We start from the raw sequence: 15,365 nt of genomic DNA on the forward strand, positions 1-15,365 counted from the left end.
CGGCGCGTCCCATCAATTGAAGCCACTGCTATTCTCGTATTCGTTTTCATCAAATAATCAGAAAATATAAAGTTCAAACAGTAACCTGCCTTTTCCTTTTCGACTGCACATCATCGTCGTCGTCGCCGCCGCCGCCGGCGTTCCCGCCGCTGTTTCTTCAGAGTGCCGCTTGTCCGCGCTGCGCATCGCCGAGCCGCGCCACTCGTTCTCCGTTCGTTCTTCTTTCTGGCTTGCGCTGCTGTTCCTACTTTCGCGCCATCTCTTCCTTTTCGATAGTGTCCGGTGTCTTATGCTGCTGCTGTTTCCAAGGAGCGACTACGTTGTTGAGCCAGCCAGCTAGCAGCTCCAGCCGCGGCCCTAGTTACAGCCATCTCCAACTCTCCGACGACGAGCTCCCCAACCCAACTCCCGTCTGCGTTTGCTTCTACCCCTCGCCCATGAAGTGAACAGGAGAAGCGACGAAACGCTTGCAGCGATTATGAGGATTAAACAAATTTTAAATTTACTCGCGCTCTTCCCGCACTCGCGCTGTACGCTATCCCTGAACCCGATAGCCGTTTAGTATCCCTCTTCCGTCCTGGTGTTTTCCCGGTAAGTCCATAACAGCCTGTGTTTGTCTGTCCTCGGTCCGGTATCATCGTCATCACCGGTATGCGTGCATCTCATGTATTTGTGTCAATCGAGGCAGTGCGCCAATGGCGTCAGCGCCGAAAGCGACGCCGATGGTGGAAATGGTGGGTGCACTGGCTGGGACGTTCGCCTTAGCTTTACGATTTAAATAGCTGGTTCTTGGCCTGCCTGTCTGGCTGGCTGCTTGTGCCGCTGGATGGGTGGATGAATATATAGGTAGGTGGCTGGCTGGCTGGCTGGCTGGCCGGCCGGCGAGCCGGCCAAGAGGCGAGTTGTGCCTAATGCCTCGCGTTTGAGATTAGGTTCCTCTTATATACGTAATACCAACATTGGTCGTATACACATACGCTAACGCGGGCACACGCCGAAGCACACATATGGCACATACATTTGAACAAGAATCATTATGGAGGGAAGGAGGTCTTTCTCTCTTCCTCTTCTTAGCACCGTAGTCGTCTCATGCTAGCTCTGTCTGCATTCCCAATCTCTGTCCGCCCTCACGAAGCAGATTCTCTACCTTAGAGATCTCCCCCTTCTTCGACCATATAACCCACAAAGCGAGAAGGATTCGCGCCGGGTCAAGCCCGATCGGGTCGTACTTATAGAGGCGCACATCATTTCAAAGCGCTGTGACGCCCGGCACAGAAGAACAAACTTAACAAGTCCCATCAATTTTAAAAATGCGTTTCGCAAAACGCGTCCGCAGTAACAAGGACGACAATAACAATAATAACGACGGGTTTGAAGTGTTGGCTGAAGTGTCTCGAAAGAAGAAGACATTTCAACTAGCCTCGTATCATCTTAGCGACTGATCTTATAATACGCATAAATAAGAACATATATGCATTTATATGGATCGATAAGAATACGCTAAGAGTGTAAATATGAAGGCTGTATTGCAATAATAGCTGATCCCTAATGGGAAGGTGGCACTTTTCGGGTCAAAAATGACGGCCCAATTCCAGAGGAATAACAAGGGCTAAAAACGCCCCAGCCGGTAACAGCAATTCCGAAGTTGGAAGATGTACTTGATGTACGGCAAAAGTGCTAATAATAGATTCAATAGGAGTCTATACTTAGAGAAATTCGACCTCATTTAAGCATTTCATGCTTTTTGTAGTACGGGATTAAACTTCTTCGGATTTCGGATAATATGCGAATAGTAAAAACGACCTCATGCTTCTTTAACTACCAAGATAGAAATTAAAATACATCTTATTTTATAAATGTCAACGAATAACTGAATAGCGCTAGTGATGATAGGTTTATATGTGTAGGGTTCAAGTATATAGGCCTATAATAAAGCAGTATTGCCCTTCGGTTTTCGGTAATATGCTGTTAAGATGCTGGACAAATTTTCACCTCTTATCCATCTGTCACTAATAAAAAAAAATTCATAAATAGAACTGTCTGAATATTGTTTTGAGGTATCGCTGTACCAAGGGATACGATTTGGTATATAAGGAGAGCAGGTTTTCGCCATATAGAGCAGTACGCGTTGATGCAACAGATGTTGAACGACAAGCACACTCAAGTAACGACCAAGCAAATGCGCGTCCTAGGTCTAACCAAAGCCGAATTATCTTTACGGCAATAAAGCATTTTTCAGGCCCAAGTTCACCGCTTCCAAACCAAATCGAACGCCTCTCAAATCAAACATACCGCTTAGCACCTATATCTAGCTTGAAAAAACTAGGCCTAAGGAGTTTGTATTATAGACAACGGGTATTCAAACAGGTAGATTTATCCTGTACATATTCTGTAATTATACATTATTTTTTTCGATAATAATACATGTGTGTTCACTTGACGAGAAAGCTGTATAAAATCTAATTATGAACACAAATCGTATTAAATTAAAAGAAAAACATCGTATTAACGGTTAAGGCTCGATTTCGCAAATAAGAGTATCTCTACCCCTATTCCATTAGCTACACAATCTAAAACTGTCCTTCAGCTTGGTCTATAAATAAATCCAAGAAATAATAATCATATAGACACACGATATAATATCTGAGCAATAGGAATGCGGGAAGGGCACAGAAATAATCAGAAGAACGCTTGTTTCTAGGTGAATTTGCTATATATCTACGTGGGGGCATTATGTTATACACGCACACGTATAAGCGTGTGGTAGATGGATGAAATGACTGGTGGAACTAGCGGCAAATTTTAGGCAAACCGTGGAAAGGCAGGATCGTCGAGTATTGCTAGTACATATAATCGGAGTCTGGCGTTTCTTCGGGTCGAAATACAGAACAAGACATATTTGCCTGAAGATGCAGATGCATATGTTTGCATTTGTATCTACGTGTCTACGAAAAAAGCGTACGGCCACGCAGGATAAAGGGGAATACGAGGTAAAGGCGCGAGGGAGAGTGGGAAAAGGCAGCACGAGCGAGGGGGGTTAAGGAAAGCAACGCAAAACCGGCTACTAATGTATGCAGAACCAGTGGCAGGAGTGGAGTAAAGCAGCTGGTAGAGCTGGGGAGCAGAAAGTCCCTCATCGGTAAGGGCAGCCGTGCTACCGGCAGCCGCGTCACACGCTTCCTGATCTCCTGTTGCATAAAGAAAAGCTTGCTATCTTGCCCCGTTCTGCTACTGCTCGCAATGGAGCACATACATAGGTGGGGCAGCGGGCATGATGTGGGAATTACGGGAGACCAAGAAGTCGAGAAGCGGCAACGGCAAAATAAGTGCTGGTGGTAGTGAAGCATTAGTGGAGGTCGTACATTATTTGCGATATTTTAGTAAGGACAGTGTGTCTCCATCGGCTTTATTTCGTCGTCTTGTCGAACGAAGCCGCTGTTGCTCCAGTTACCGCGGCCGTCAACGTCGCCACCGACTGCTGGGGCTCCTCGTTTTCAGCCAACAGAATAGACCCAAGGAAAAGCACAGGTCTGGGGAAATATTACCCCTGCCTGCCCTCCTCTAAAATGTGGGGACAAGGCGGACTCGCGGGCGTGGAAATATTACGACTGCCAAAGAGTCGACGGTATACAAATCAGGGTTGGGGTGGGGAATCTCGAGTTGCTTCACCGCTACTTCTGCTACTACTAGCACTGGCCGTGCGTCGAACAAACAAAAGGGTGAAAGGAATAGAAAAAAGAATAGGACAGACCCGACGGCGGGGGGTGGGGGGAGGGGCGGCTGGCCAACAACCCGCCAGTTCAGTCGGTATGACTATGGTGCTTCTGCTGCATGAGTTCACGTGTATGCAGTAACTCTAGCTATTCCGTTGAGCGGCAGCGGTAAAGGCAGCGAAGAGAAAGCGAAGGCCAAGAGAAGAAGACGAGGATACTCTTGAAACTCATGTATTTTTCGAGTATTTTTCCCCATCGGTTCGTTTCGAGAGTTACGTACTCTACATTGGTTCCCATTTGCACATCCTATTGGCAGTAATCCCCGCATGCGGTCCGTGTCCCCGTATATGCCCCGTCAACCCCTTAGCCAGGCAGTCCGTGCGTTTCTACACGCGGTCGAATATAGTCACGCAAGTCTTATTCAGATGTTGCACAGTCACAGGCTACCCGTATGCTTCCTTTTGCTACGACTGACGCTGCTGTCGGTGCCCTCTTAGAAGACACTAATATCTCTTTCAACCCCATTCCACCATTGTACAACTTACGTCGCGTGCATAATATTAAACACAATACGACCCAGCAGAGATACTGCAGCTGCTGCTACACATTCATACGATGAGGCTTAAAGATACGAAATACAGAGGCCGATGCGCTGTACAGAAACGAGACCGTGTTTCCTTTACGGGCGTACAACGGCACACGGTATGTCATTCGTTGTTTATGTTGTCGGTTCCGTTCAGTGCCTCTCCTGTTGTTGTCGTTGTCGTTGTTGTTGTCGTTGTCGTTGTCGTCGTCGTCGTCGTTATTGTTGTTGTTGTCGTCGTCGTCGTCGTTATTATTATTATTATTATTGTTGTTGTTGTCGTCGTCGTCGTTATTATTATTATTATTATTATTATTATTATTATTATTATTATTATTATTGTTGTTGTTGTTGTTGTTGTTGTTGTTGTTGTTGTTCGTCGTCGTCGTCGTCGTTGTGGTTGTTGTCGTTGTCGTCGTCGTCGTTATTGTTGTTGTCGTTGTCGTCGTCGTCGTCGTTATTATTATTATTATTGTTGTTGTTGTTGCTGTTGTTGTTGTCGTTGTTGTTGTTGTTGTCGTTGTTGCCGCTGTTGTTGTTGTTGCTGTTGTTGTTCTTGTCGTCGTCGCCGCTGTTGTTGTTGTTGCTGTTGTTGTTCTTGTCGTCGTCGTCGTCGTCGTTGTTGTTGTTGTTGTTGTTTCTATAATTTAAATCAATACCGATTGTTTGTCGGCTTGGTACCGACTAGAAGGTGAAATCACCGTGCCCGACTGGCGCACAGATGCCCCTTCCCATTCCGTTAGCTCTGTCTGCCAAATTGGCTGATTTGGAGCGGGTGGATCGACTCCAGCGTAGCTTAAATGTAACAATTTGTTGGCGATACCTAAACGAACAGCAATGAGCGCATTCTTATAGGAGCAAACCTGTAAAGGGCACGTACATGATCTAAAATACGTATATAAGCGTAACTTTCCAGCTCGTATAATTCTTCTACAAATAGCAAGTAATGTCAATATTTTTTCTCCTTGTTAAGTCACGCATGCCATTTTATAGCCTTGGTCTCTCCTTGTTGTCACTGTTACTGCCGCCGCTACTGTTGTTTTGTCCTTAAGATCTTACTTTCAACATAGTCTGACAGAAGGAACAGCGAATATGGGACTTGGGAAATATGAGCGACGAGGGGAGAAAGAAAGTATGCAATATTGACTATCGGCTCTTCGAGCCCCAAGTCGCCCAAGTAGCAAGGGTCACCACCGTTACTGCTCTCATTGTGCGGTGGCCGGATGTTTAATTCGATTAGTTTACTTAATAATAATAATAATATATTGGGGCTGTTATTTATAGTATATCAAAACCCTTCTCTGGGGTCTATGGGAAAAAGTATCCTTTGATTTGATTTCAAAGTGTACGCTCCGCTAAACTGCTTCTCTGTCAAGGCAAACACATTCGCACTACACTGTAGAGAATGGGCCTTTTCAAAAAAAAAAAAGGAGAAGAAGAAAGAATACTGTCTGTATCATACACTTAATACGTAATTTCTAAACCTAAATTAAGACCCAACCTATGTAGTTTACAGCCAAATAACGGGGGGACTTGCAGAAGCCCTTAAGAGTTGTTGGACGTGGCAAGTGCCGCGATTCGAGAACGCATTTTTTCGGCCAGCCCAAATACAATCTATATAAAAACAATATTCCCCTATGATCCTTCTAACTGTCACTTTATTTCTGGCTATTAGGAATCAGTTAAGCGAACCACTGGCCAGTGGATGTTCTTCAATTCAAGATCTTCCCAATTATTTCCGTATGAAGATCGCTTTTACATAATAGTTGGGCTCTCATCATCTACACAATCTGTATTTTTTTTCTTGTTCTGTATTTGATCAATCTGTGTTCACCTACAATGTAGCTGTTAGCTAGCAATACATCTCAGTTGAAATTACGGCTTATATATCATAAGATGCCTTTAAAATAACACGTAGAGTAGTGTGGGCCGCACTTTTCGCGTATAGCTTCTTAGGACAGCTGGAGCCTGTGCTGAAAATCGTGGAAGCTGCTGTACAGTTACCAATGGTTGTAGTGCTTTTCCAAAAGAAGAACGAAACTAATTAGTTAAAAGTTCTAGTACTATGATTTCAGTCAACCTTTACGATACAAGGGGACTATGCAAGTTAGAATCAGTTGATTAAAACAACTTCGAAGCTTTGTCTAGCTGACGTAGATAGTAATTCATAATAGAATAATAGAGTTGGCTTTTATCAAACGCCTACCAACCAAAGCCCCGTCGATTTACTGCGTAAGTGATCCCTTGCGACCGGTCAACAATATTATGCTTACCAATTGCATAAGCTGTAGAGCAAACTAAAATTAAGGGTCGAATTTTGGCTATTGTGAACAAGGCCAGGCTAAATATCCTCTTCCGGCAAAACCGACTACCTTTCTTGGTATCTGTATCTTTTCGATTCGGTAAATCAGACGAAACGGTAGTTTCCAACCCCTGTTACTTTTAACCGTTCAAATATTGCCATTGTTGAATTTTTTACGAGGGCCAATCCTCAAACACAATTCGCTAAATGTTTCCTAAGGAGTAGCCATTTAGATGAATAAATTTAGTCTTATTTAAATGTACAACTTGTAGGTCTTATTTTCTGTCCACTCGTTTAAGACGAGTCGCGTTCGTTCCGTGTGCCGAACGCAGCCTTATTAATCGAAGGGTCACATAGGTCTTGAATCAAGGTTCGATCACCTCAATTGACGAATACTGCACTCTATAGGCTAAATATGCCGTATAACAAAGGAACGCATTCGAGGCTGTTTGGACGTCTCGTACTGAACCTAGGCGCCACTGGTCTATGGAAGCAGATTAAGCACTTCGTATATGCCTCTATACGCGCTCTATAGCCATAACGTATACTAGCCGCGAATTTCCATTTTATAAAAGCGGTAAACCTTTTCAAGCCTTTTCTCACCTGCGTCGCCACCATGGCCAAACGACTCTGCGAAGTCGAGTATTTCAGAAAATCTTTAAACTGGAGTATATTTGGTTTCCTGGCCTATGAACGACTAGCTAGAAACGTCTCGGTGGACAAAAAACACAGTATTTACCTTTGGAGTCAATATGTGCGAGAATGTACTGTTTGTTGATGTACGAACGCCACTGGGTGTGGGTGGGCAAGTACAATACAGATTGAAATGAAATACTTTCTACATTAGACCCATTTTTTTACTACCTTGCAATGAAACGATTATCTCACAAAGTCAAACTTGAGGTAACGTACGGGTCTCGCTCTATATACTCAATTATTTCTGTTTTGTTTTTTATGTCGCATATATGCGGATTAATTTAAAAGTTGCTGCCTGTTCATATTAGTAATGGTCAATTCTTTGTAACGCTTAAAAATTATTTTTAACAGCAACCTACAATACTTCGGCATAGCGTATATCTCATAATGTCAACTTGTTCATATTTGTTTTCTTTCGTAGCGGATAGTGAGTCGAAAGAAGCGAAGAAAAAAACGTTTCACTTACCACGGTCAGTAGAACTGTTTTGGCACACCTCAAAACTAGACGTAGCACTTGAGGTAAGAGTCTTCAATTGCGGCCTCTGCTAAACATTACGTCATCCCAAAGGACAGTTGCAGGGTAAGGAACGGTACTTTTACTCATGCTTCCGCTGTTACCGTTGACATTTGTTTTCGAACGGTCTCTCTTTTAATTCAATATCACTAATGTTAGATAATTTGCACACTTGCTCGCGAAGCTCGACGCGTGTGAATGGACGACGATGGTAAAAGGAAACGCACGGCCTCGCGCACTCACGCAGAACTTAGCTCTCTCCTAATAGTCATATTTAAGTTGAACTGGCCTATTTGGCGGTAAGCCATGTAATTCTTGATAATAATAATATGTATATAAACACATGAAAAGAAAAAGAAAAACATGAAATCACACATTTTCTGCTGCCGCTTTAATCCGTCCGATGGCCGCTCTATCAGTGGCTTCTGTCTGTCGGTGATCGAGCTAGAGCGAATCCATACAATGTATTATGAGGATTATACTTGTTCTGGTTAGAGCTGTTGTAACGCTAGACAAACGTCGACGACTTTACTCCTAGCTTGTCGCTGCGCTGCGCCTTTCAATCCTTTTACTATAGAAACAGTTTGCGAGAACTATATTACAATTTTACTGCAAGCACGAATGGACTAATGGCACACACTCGGCAGACCATCGCTGACCATTGGCGGTGACTCCGCCGCTGGAACTCTCCATAGTCACAATTATTTCGTCTATATCACTATTTCGAGTTTTCTCCATTATCGACGCACACCCATACGTTCCTTCACTATTCCCCAATCGTTATAAGCTGTAGCGGCACCGTCTGGCTTGCCTGGCATCCTTCGCATCAACGCGTTGGCTGTTTCGTTCGTTCCGTTACCGCGCTCGAATACGGTTAAACTGGGGAAAAGGGGGGCGACTGCGTTGACGACAGCAAACTCTAGCTGCGTCCATAGCCATCAGTCAGTAACGTGAGGGGCCAAGCTAAGCTAATAGAAACAACAAAATAAACGTTACGATATGATGTTTGGGTCGTTTTGTGACAGTCAATATGTGTATGTCTGTCTGTGTATTTTTGTGCACATGAACGTTTCACTGAACGTTCGACACCGTCGTCAGTCTCTACGTTGAGTAACTGAGTCGACTATACGTACACTCTGGCCCTTTAGCCTTTCTGTGTGTCCGACGGCGCTACCCGACGCTAACGAGATGTCAGTCAACCGACTGGCAACGAATCGACTGCCGCACGAGCTGAGCCCGGCCCGGCGATTGTTGTCTATCGGCCGGAGGCTACATACGGCCGCGGCAAAGGATTGACCACCAGGATGACTGGCTCTGTTGTGGCCACCGGAAGAGGTCGACGCCATTACTGGTACTGGCTAACGTCCTACCGAGATTGCTAGACGAGGAACAATCACGACGACGACGACGACGACGGCGGCGGCGGCGGCGGCGGCGGCGGCGGCATTTACGGGTACTGCCAGTGCTAATGCCAATATCGAGTACTGGCAATGACGACGACGAGAAATAACAACAACAAAGACGGAACAAGCGCCATGACACAAGCAACTATTGCCGCGTTACCATCGCCACTGACTGGGCAGTGCTCGCTTCTAGAGAGACAGCAGACTCGTGCCCGCGAGTTCTCTGCGAGCGCCAAGTAAACTAGTCGACGCTGATACTACTGTTACTGCGATGTCCGCATGTGTGGAGCGTCTGTGTGTGTTTGTTTGTATGGCATGAAATACCCCGCTGTATTTAGTAGCAGTAGCGACGACGTTTAGTCAATCCTTGCATATTTCACGCCTCGCTGCACTATCAATTATCATTAAGTATACATAGAGTTATTGAAATCGGTCATTGAATCAAGTAATTATACACCGTATACACGTTTAGTATAGAAATGCGGGTACCGACAGGAATGGAGATGACAATAAACGATTCAAATACACTGAACGATCGCGCACAATTCGTTGCCATAGGTGTGCGTTCAAGGTGGGCGGCAATGATTTAACAGTGGATTTTCGTTGTTGCCTTCTCCACGTCTCTTTTCGTCGCCCCCCCCCCCCCCCGCCTGTACGGAACGCAAGGCCCCTCTTGAAAAATTTCCAAAAAGTGAGTACGTTATATTTTCCACCTTTCTCCAATAGGCCAGTTTATTATCGAGGCTGGCTGTAGCGATGGGTTGCGCCTATGCGCAGTTACCTACTAGTCGCCTCACGGTACCTCATAACGTTGTTAGCTTCTCACAACGCGATCGTATTCAGGTCGTAGCTCGCTTCAAGGCGCCCTTGCCAAGACGGTCCATTTGTTTAGAAATGTAAAGCTGATATCTGAAAGTACATTTTCAGTGTTCAACAAAAAGCACCATTTTACTTAGTTTATGGTGAACGGGTTGATTTGCAACAGGCCCATCGGTTTTCTGCTAGGTAATCTAAAGGCTACGTAATTCTTCCTGAACTCAGTGATTATTGCGGATCGATAAACGTCATAGGGCGACAGAACACGTGGAACTTACATACCCGTAGTCGACCATTGTTCATCTCAAATTGATTACTCGGTGCCCGGTTGCCTCGTGGGCTTAGCAGAACCGATTTATGGAAAAGGCAGATAGAAGGTTATCGTACAGAATGAACTAGTAATCGGACGAATTAAATAGGTGACCAAATCATCTGATGCGGGCTTTTTTTTCTAGCAAAGGCCTAAGAAAGCCAATTCGCTGCTGGTAAGACAGGTAATGCCGCGGCGAAGATCTTTAACGACCATCCACATTGAACCCAATAAACTAAGCTTAGAGGCGTGGTATTATACGCAGATAGCTGTTACTGACGGATTTATGTAAACACGTTGGTAGGCATAACAGGATATGTACCTAGTGTGCTTGGTAAGGGCTTGACAAGAACCGCTTTACGATGACTAGGTAGCCTAAGTAGATAGCTACAGTTATTAATCCCCACATTCGTAGAACCACGCCACAAAGTAGATTGTGCGTCACGTGAATTGAATTGCAACTTAAGATAGATAGATTAAATACCATAAGTATATAAACAGCTCTCAGTGGTAACATCTTATATGTTCGAACGCTTCGAAACCGTTTGCTGCGAGTCTCTCTCTCTCTCTCTCTCTCTCTATATATATATATATATATATATATATATATATAGAGAGAGAGAGAGAGAGAGAGAGAGATCTCATACACATATATATATACATACACACATATATATATACATACATACATATATATACATACACATATATATATACATACACATATATATACAACGGGCAAATCAAATAGTACTGCAGGTTTTAGTGTATCCCGCTGAAAATAGGTTATGGTAAGCATTAATGTCAAGATATATCTCCAGTCATCAAAACACAGGTCCGCTTGACCCGTATTGAGCTGGTTGGAGTAGTCGCACGCAAAAACGCAGTGGAATGAATTTAGACGATATATCATCATCAACTATGGAAAAACAAAAAAAACATTGAACGAACACATCAAGATGTTTAACTGTTTATCAATTAAATTGACACGTAGCCAGAGTTCCTTATGTCGAGCAGTCATATGGCTATATCAGGCGCACTAGCTAGTTTCGCAAGCTTCCGGGGGCCGCTGATAAGTTCAAGTTCATTTATATACTTATGCCGTTAGGAGACAGCCGCGCTAAGAGGAACTCACACGGATTTCGATTATATCTAAATAAGATAGAACACATTTTATTTCGGCCCAAAGTGATCTGGTTAAACAAAACATAGAACATGCTTTAAGCAAAACACTTACCGTATGAATCTCACAAAATGCGCGGGATATTTACAAATGTACATGTTCTTGCCTTGTGTTCAGTAACAGAATATGAATAACGTGAAGTTCAACGTGAACTTCACGAGTCCTTAGTTCAAACAGTTAGCGAAAATCTTATTGAAACGCAATGTACGCAGTTAAAATCTATCTTGTAATAAACTGCTCATGCAGTGTCAAAACTCTCTGCACATCTTACAAGGTCAAACATCGATGCTTACCTGCGACACACAGTGTACAGCTTGTTTGCAGCCGACCGTTTAGTTTGGCTGCCATTATATTACGTCGGTGTAATATCGAATAGTGTTTCTTTTTTATCATTATCGTTACTACTAGGCCTTATTCCAGGGTGTGTTTTTGCTAAAGGACCTGCCATTCGCTCCCGATAGGCTATCATCAGCGTGGCTGGCAGTTGATGAACAACCGAAAAATCGTCATCGGGCAAAACCGTACTTTTTGTAAACGTTATATATATATATATATATATATATATATATATATATTGAGGTAACGCCTAATGTTACTTTAAGTATAACGATGTCGAAGCCTCGGTCAAAAAACACTTGGCAAATTATGTGTTTAATCAACCTAGCCGATAGAGACACTCACCGATAAAGTCTAGTGCATCTTATCCTTTGACCAAGCCCATATTGGCGCCTGTACCCGTGCATCTCTTGAATAAGTTTATCTTCAATGAAATACCCGCTCAAGTTACACGTTAACAGCATTCATGACCGCTTTTCTGGTGTAGAATTGTAATTCATCGACGGCGTATTCCCTCAAGACAGCTTGAAGAACACCGTGGTTTTCCGTCACCGATTTCATATTATTTTTACTGTATCAGGTAAGTGTTCAGCTTTAAACTATGCAAGCACGCCAGGCATATTGGTCCGTGGTAAAAATGACACGGATGGTTGAAAACGTGCCTTGGGTATCTCATGAATAGGTTATTCCCCAGTGATTCACAGGGCCAATAGCATCATCGTTATGCCATTAAAAGCAGATCACCTTTAAAGCGTCAGTAAAAGCAGTTGTTGCACGACAAATACTCTTAGCTAAAACGATACGCAGCGCCATCTTGCTCGTAGGTTTCAACCTGTACGAAGCAGCGTATGCTAGCTTCGTTTGGTCCCGACTCTTTTGCGCGCGCAAATTCTAGCCTTACTATTTAGAGCCGAGTATTGCTCAGACCGATATAATAATAATAAAATTATTATTGTCTTTACCTACTGCATCTCTTGAAGCGACATCTAGGGTAATCTACATACTCAAGAGATCTATAGGGACACAATCACGTTCATCTTATAAATAGCAAATGGTCTTTAGTTCCTCCTCGCCGGCCCGGAATAAGCGTCAACCTAACGCAACACTACCTGCCGCCGTTGAAACTTATGCCATTATTATACACGTATAATAATAAGATAGCGAGCACTATCACTGTTGTCGATAAAAAAAAAAAAGAAAAACACGACACATGGCGTTCTTAGTCTTCTCGGCGACCAGAGCTACTGTAATTTCTTGGGACGGACAGCTTTCTAATCATTGTCTCGACGATGATACGTCCATGTTTCGGCGCTGTTTGGTAACTGACCCGGTCAAAGGGAGATTTATTGTAAGGACGAAAAAATCGTATAGAGAGAGGTGTGGGCGGTGGCGCCCTACAGAGAACTGAGCTCTCTCAAGAGAGTCGACGAGACGACAAATCAAAGTTACAAAGTTTTACGTAAAGTAACTCCACAGGTAAAAGACAATACAGGCTAGAGTAGATGCTGAATACAAAACGTGCATTGTTTGACTCGATGCGAAAATTACCCAGCCTGCTCACGATAATAATCATGCCAGCTAAACGTACAAGGTAGCAAAAGAACGTCCTTTACGCATGTGATTATTTACAGAAACTGCAAACGTCCGTACGTATACAAGTTTATATCCTACATGTGGCCAATGACATGTTGATTTTTGACTGTGAGAAGGCCAAAGTGGGCGAGATAGTGGAACATTGGAAATTGCATGGTTAATAAATAACAAAAACAAAAAAAATAGGATAAACCTTTTCGTAAGCGATTTTGTGATCTTAGCAGGATACGCGCTCTAGCTGATCCTAGAAAAACAATGTTCCCAACATTAGTTTGGGTTGAATCGCAATTTCAAATAGGTAATCGCTATTATTTAGTTCCTAGAAGTTATTGGAAGTTTCACTTACGTCTGCAAACACATCTGCCAGCGGCCCCGATATCTGCACTAGCTACCGACGTTAAGGATGGATACTTCACGGATCGGAAAATTGTCACTCCAGTCTGACCGTACAAGCCATAGCTTGGCGATATATTGTCATAAACACTTATTTGATTACCTATGATTTGTCGGGCTTTTACGAAAACTTTGTATGGTGCGTTGCTTTGTTTTTTCAATTTTAACTTAGTCTAGATATGCAATCGGGAGGGATTTTTTAAATAACATTTCTACTATCATTACGTTGCTTGGATACTCTAGCTATCTAGAGAAATGCTAAACTAACGGGGTTATTTAGAGTGACAGAAGTGCGACGAAAACGTATGATTCGATGCAGTAACTTCGATTGTTCTCATCTACTGGTGATGACATCCAAAACTTCTTAATTGTATTGTGGGAAGTATCGAAAGATTTTTACGCGTCAGAATACTGCCTCTAGCGTCCAATTTCGGCCGAGGTGTCACTAACGAGAAGAAAGCATTATTTGTCATACAATCTACCTAGATAGGGCGAAGTTCAGCTCGACACGCATCCCATCGGTGAACTCATTCTAGTAATGACTACTGCATATGAAATACGCCGTCAGGGCTGAAGTTTTGAGGTAACACTTTCTCCCACTTCGTAGCCACGGATTGTTTGTACTAGGTCTGCTACGTTAACAAATTCTTAGAAGCAATGATAAGCAGCAGTAACAACATCTGCCAAGAGCGTTAACCAGGGGAAAAAAGTATCGGATTGTACGATGTATGGATCAGGCGTATTCCAAAAAGTTGAGCCCTTCTAGCCATGTGCTAAAAATTAATTAAAAATTTCAGGTTCTATTTCTGTTTCCCTTTTTTTCTTCTACTCGTAACAACGCTGTAGAAATCAGTTCCGTGATCATTTTTATCTCACGTTAGCAGATATATAGAATACTCAATTCTGTGCCCGGAACTTATGGTCCATTGGTAATTATGAGGTATGAAACTACAGCAGGTATAGTTTCCGTCTCTATCACATATAAAAGAGCGCAGATACGTTTATCTACTTAATCGCCTGCTTACTTAGTTTAACTAAAAAATAGTAGCTTAAGTCCTGTTAAGTTATAGCTATGCATACTGAATACAGAATTCGTTGAATCTCTCTCAGTGACCTGTGAGGGTTCGAATATGTGGAACTACGAGAACCTAAATATAAATAAGTGCCAGTGGTAATCATAAATGTAAATGGAATACTCGACTATATCTAGTCATTGATATGGTGAGATTTATCATCAGCATTAAGTCTATAGGTTTAAAAAAAAAGATGGCGGCAATGGAAGCCTAAATGTGACGCTAGTATGCATGGTAAAGACTGGCGTACATTGCGTTTCATGTCGCGCGTCAGCCGTAATTGAAGTAACGCTTAACATGGGGCATAAAAGTTTATTAGCCAACTCCATTGGGGTTCAAACAACAATACTTTCATGACCGACTTAGAATAACTGAACAAGTTTCATTAACAAAATCAATGACTCATTCGAATTAGTATATAGTGGTTCCAACAAATACTTCAAGGCTAGT

At 43.1% G+C, this 15,365-nt stretch overlaps 1 protein-coding gene across 9 annotated transcripts in view; it reads right to left on the minus strand.

Moving 5' to 3' along the window:
* LOC111247462 (uncharacterized) overlaps positions 1–12,728 on the minus strand; it is an 83,923-nt gene extending 71,195 nt beyond the window's left edge. For 2 of the 9 annotated variants that reach the window (XM_086985146.1, XM_086985145.1), the window contains exon 1: positions 7,761–9,625. The gene's annotated coding sequence lies outside the window, so the exon portion shown is untranslated. Of the gene's footprint in view, positions 1–7,760; positions 9,632–10,013; positions 10,121–12,201 lie in introns of those variants that run through there. The other 7 variants (XM_086985155.1, XM_086985153.1, XM_022798386.2 and 4 more) reach the window with 5 other exon arrangements.
* Positions 12,729–15,365: the final 2,637 nt, after the last annotated feature.

The sequence above is a fragment of the Varroa destructor genome, unplaced genomic scaffold, assembly GCF_002443255.2.
Source record: "Varroa destructor unplaced genomic scaffold, Vdes_3.0 BEIS01000003.1, whole genome shotgun sequence".
In the NCBI taxonomy this organism is placed as follows: domain Eukaryota; kingdom Metazoa; phylum Arthropoda; class Arachnida; order Mesostigmata; family Varroidae; genus Varroa; species Varroa destructor.